This window comes from Jaculus jaculus, chromosome 15 (genome assembly GCF_020740685.1).
Source record: "Jaculus jaculus isolate mJacJac1 chromosome 15, mJacJac1.mat.Y.cur, whole genome shotgun sequence".
NCBI lineage: Eukaryota > Metazoa > Chordata > Mammalia > Rodentia > Dipodidae > Jaculus > Jaculus jaculus.
In genome coordinates, this window is record NC_059116.1 from 26,397,897 (window position 1) to 26,403,215 (window position 5,319).

At 41.6% G+C, this 5,319-nt stretch overlaps 1 non-coding gene across 1 annotated transcript; it reads right to left on the reverse strand.

Annotated features, from left to right (window-relative positions):
• Window positions 1-472: 472 nt before the first annotated feature.
• Window positions 473-579, reverse strand: LOC123455257. Its single transcript, XR_006633794.1, has one exon. It is a non-coding gene; the product is annotated as a U6 spliceosomal RNA (small nuclear RNA).
• Window positions 580-5,319: the final 4,740 nt, after the last annotated feature.

The following is a 5,319-nucleotide window of genomic DNA, read 5'->3' on the forward strand; positions in this document are numbered from 1 at the left end:
GAGTGTGTGCCTGCCACCGCCTTTCTTTTGTGAGGGGCCATGAAAATAGGGTCATCAAAGTGGTTTTTAGAGGCCTGGAGAGATTTCTCAGTGGTTAAGGCGCTTCCTTCAGAGCCTATTGACCCTGGTCCGATTCTCCAGGAGCCACGTAAAGCCAGGAGCATACATCTGGGGTTCGTTTGCAGCAGCTGGAGGCCCTGGAGTGCCCATTCTCATTCTCTCTCCTCTCTCTCTCTCTCTCTCACTGTCTGTCTCTCTGCTTGCAAATAAATATATGAAAAAAAATTAAATATTTTTTTCCTTAAAGATTTTATTCATGTTTTAGAGGGACGTATCCTTTGCTTTCCCCCCAGTCATTAGTTGTTGAGGACTACTGAATCCATCACTTCGAGTAAGCCTTCCTTTATAGTTCTACTGAAGACAGCAACGCCCACTGGTATTTCTGAAGCATACTCACATCTTAGCTTGGGATAAAAATATGAAACGCTTCACAGACTTGGGTGTCATCCTTGCGCAGGGGCCATGCTAATCTTCTCTGTATCATTCCAATTTTAGTATATGTGCTGCCGAAGCGAGCACGAATAAAATATTTTTAAAATACAGTTTTTAGTAAGAAGTAAGACAGGTAAATAAAATGTATAAGTTGAGGCTGAGCTAAATAAAGGCTTATAGGAAACACATAAATAACCAAGTCTGATGGGTTCCAAGAAGGATCTGCTAACACTCTGTAGATGGGATGGTCAGAGAACTAAGAATGTTGCAAAAGCTAGCTTGAGTGTGGAGGCTTACCCATTGATGACGAATTTATTATTCTAATTTTTTAAAATTCTTTTTTGTGTGATTGTGTGAGTCATCTGTGGGCATCCATGTCTGAGTGTTCCTATGCAGACGTGTGTGCGTGCAGGCTCACATGTACGTGAGTGTGCATGCATGTGGATGGCAGGGGTGAACACTGGGTGTCTTTAACTATCACCTCTCACTCTGCTTACTGAAACACACATGGTCTCCCACTTGAACCCAGTGCTCAGCAATTCGGCCAGTCTGGCTAGCCAGCTTGCCCAGGCTTCCCTGCCTCTGTCTCCCAAGTGCTGGGATTGCAGACGTGTTGCCCACACCCACCAGGAATTCACATAAGTTTGGGGGATCTGAACTCCCAGTTCTTCATACTTGTGTGGCACACATTTTATCCACTGAGCCATCTCTCTGGCCTACTTCTCAAACATATAGCTTCTGGAGGTGACGAGGGCCATCACGGAATACGAAACAATCCAAACGGAGGACAGTCATTCTAACTTTGGATGCTATGGGAAAGAATCATGGGATGCCTCTCAATGAAGAAAGTAGAATCCAGTCATGTAGAGGTTCCCGTATATTAAGGAGGCAGAATCTGTCTGCCATGGCCCCTCCTACACGTTCTATTGCTGATGGACCCTATACCCGGCCATCTGGTGGAATCAAATTCTGAGACAGGGCACCATGTTCCATGGTCAGTCACCCATGCTTCCTGAACCCTCCTGCAACATTAGGTAAATACACCACAGCACTTGTTTAAACAAAGTTGACTGAAACGGAACTCTCGTGTCCTCTGAGACATGGTTTCGTGAGGTCTGGTCAGGGAGGTGGATGGACAGTGTGTGCTGCACTGCACCCAATTTTGGTTTATGAAGCACATTTAAACAAAGTATTTTTTTTTTCATCTTCTGTAGATTGTATCTGTTTTCTTTTAGGTCCGAATAGATTTTGTTTGTGCAGCTGACCGTTGCTACAAAAGGCATAATATGGCTTGTCATGAGGTCCCTGAAGCTAGTCCCAATTTCAGAACGCACTGTGGTGGAGAGATATTTTGTAAGCCTAGATGAGTGCTCCTGCCATTAGAAATAAATATTCTGGCCACATGCTAATGACCCTTTAACTTAAAAAGTGCGTATGTGTGCGTGTGGTAATTGCATTTCTAAATCTTACATCATCTAATTTAAAGTTTCAGTGTCTTACGGTGACTTAGCCTGTGTTTGCCAAGACAAAGTCCAAGTGTGGAGACAACAGCACATGCTGACAATGGAAGCCTCATCCTGTCCTTTGTCAAGACGACAAGTTCAAGAGTTCCTTAGAAAACGACCAAAAGTTGATCAGGGCCACATAATCCTATCCGGGCAACATCAAGTAACCTTCTGTCTCATTAGTACTGTTTATCTCATATTCCGTTTGCATTCATTTCCACTAATATGATGCAAAAATGTAATGATGTATAAGTGTTTTTTAATGTCATGTAAGTGAAAACAGGTGGGCAATTTACCATGGGCTCCAGAATGGTTGGAGCAAGCAGTTCCCTCAGAATGTTCAGCTTCTTTGTATGTGTGTGGCTGTCTTTCTGTCTTTCTTCTTTCGTTTTTAACTTCAACCCAGGTCAGATTTCAGTCTTGCTTGGTGGACTCCAAAATGAGGAGGGAGATTTGGTGGGACAGGACACCCTCTTCACAAAGTATCTGCTAGAGTGGAGCCACTTTTCAGAAGGAGAACAAAGAAGGAGAGAGAGAGTTCTATGCTAAACATCCGGGGTATTAAGAGAAGTCTGTATCCAGAGTCGAGCCCCGAAGAACGCTTGCCCTGTGAACGCTTGGCTGTTGAACTGATGGGCAATCCTGTGGTATAAGACAGAAGTGTGACTTTAAAAGTCACTGTGTGTGTGTGTGTGTGTGTGTGTGTGTTGGGGGGCCCATATGTTACAATGGGTTAGGATTCTTCCAAATCTTTCCACAGAAACTAAGGTTGCTTTCTTAGGCCAACATTATTATTGTGAAGCTCTCTATAATCTGCATTCATTTTCTCTTCATCAGTATTAGCTGAATCAATCTATCCATAGAAGCCAGGTGTCTCCATGTCTTTTTCTAGGATAACAGTGCAATTCGGATTCTCCTGTGACCGTTTGCTTGGAGAAGCTGATAATCTAGCTAGTCAAATTGGAGGAACTATTTTTGTAATTGAAAGTGGTTTTGGACTGTTCATATTTTACATTTTCTGTTTTTCCATTTTCACGTGGAAATAGAGGAGCCGTGTCCCTCGCTGGGCACACTGCGGCTGCCTTGCTCAGTGTCTCTCCTTGCCTGTCAGCCTGTGAGTTCACATTCCAGAATGCCCAGGGGGCGAAGAAATTGTGTCCAGACCCGGCCATGGGAATGGAATTTCCCATACCTTGAGAGTGACCCCCAATTTGACCTTAAAATTAAAAACTTGTTTGTGAACTCCTCTGAGAGAGAAAAGTATATAACGGTAGCCACTGTTTTAAAAATATAATTGGCAAGCACAGTATAGAAACAACACATGAGTCAGTCACAGGTTCCCTCAGATCTCAACAACTCCAGAGCAGATTTCCCGTGTTTTGCTCACCATGAATGGACCAGCCACTGGTGTAAACAGGCAGGAGGGAAAAGAATGATTCCGTTCTAATCCCACTTGGTGTGGCTAATTTTTCCCAAGTGTTTGTTTAAGGACTGGCATCTCCCACTCATTCAGTCACAGTCTGAGAATGTGTCGTGAAGTTTGTTTGCTGCTGAAGGACGTGGCTCTGAGCTTTGGCACTCACTCGAGAAAGGCTTGGGTCTTGACTCTGTCATTTGCCAGCTGTGTGACCTCAGTTTCCTGATCTGTGAAATGGCGATAAACCATGGGACATATCCAAGGTAATTGTTTTGAGAGGGAAATGATATATGTTCTCTAATATTCCAAGTCATGATATTTTCTCCTTATGGAAACTGCTAAATGACAATTCCTTATGGCTTTAACCACTCTGCCCTGTGAGAAAATGATAAACACAGTCATATGTTAATAATGTGGTCGATAACATGTTGACTTTCACCCTCATTCATTTACAAGGTCGTTTTATATTATTTAGTCTTTGCAACACTCATGTTATTATCCTTGATCGGTTATTACTACTTGCGTTGTTCACATGACACCTTACTTACTTCTATCTGTGTATTTTTAAGGTACAGTACAAGTATTGTAAATGTCACATTACAGGTCAGAGATTGTTTATGTAAGGAGACCATGGAGCTGAAGATAGTCCTGTCTTAGGAAGTCTTTTGTTGTGTCAGCACAGTAGATGGCTAAAGTAACTGTCCTTGCTGGGAATTCTAAATTGATTCTCTATCACTGATAATGGAATAAAAGGGTCATGCAGGGTCTGTGCTGCTGGTGGTCAGTGGACATTTCCATGACAACCAGGAAATGTTGCCATTTAGGATTCATGTTTTTTCCTGTTTCTTTGCTGTTCTTATAAAATGCTCAATTTAATGCATGGTATGTGGGTGCCAAAGAAGTACCTGCACACTCACGTTTATTCCTACACTATTGTGATAGTCAAGATATGAAATCAGCCCACATGCCCATGACTGGGTTATAAATAAGTAGATAAAGAAAAGTATGGCACATATTCACAATAGAATATTAATTGGCTATTAAAACAAGTGTTACCATTTGTAGCAAAATGAGTAAAACTAGAAAACATCATTGCATTGTCATATGAGTTAGAAACAGGGAGACAAATGTATGTTCTCTATCATATGTAGATTAAAAAAAGTCAATCTGAATATCAAATGATGATTACCAGAGAAAGGGAAGGGTGGTGGTGAGCGTAGTAAAAGATGTTAGATAATTGGCGCTAAAATAGTTTTAGTCAGATAGACGTAGTTAACTCTAGCATTCAACAGTACAATGGGACGACTGGATTTGCTTTCTTTTTCTTTTCCTTTCTTTCCTTCCATCTTTCCTTCTCTCATTTCTCCTTCCCTTTCCTCCTCCAATGTTCCTCCCTACTTCTTTTTTCATATGATTCTCTAATATGATTAGAGATAACCCTGTCATAGTTCTATGAATAAAGATGTTGAAAGCTCCAAACACAAAGAAATAATAAAGAGATGGTGATATAATTACCTGGTTGACTTTTCTCCTTTGTATATATGAACCTTATAAATCTGTACAATTATTTTTCAATCTAAAAAATGTGAAAACAGGGCTGGAGAGATGGCTTAGTGGTTCAGGCGCTTGCCTGTGAAGCCAAAGGACCCAGGTTCAATTTCCCAGTATCCACCTAAGCCAGATGCACAAGGGAGCGCATGCATCTGGAGTTCATTTGCAGTGGCTAGAGGCCCTGGTGCACCCATTCTCTCTGTGTTTATCTCCTCTTTATCTCTCTCTCTCTCTCTCTCTCTCTCTCTCTCTCTCTCTCTGCTTACAAATAAGTAAATAATTCAAAAAGAATGAAATGAAATATTTATTTAAAAATATGAAAACAGTGTTTGAGGGGCTAAAATGCCAATGATC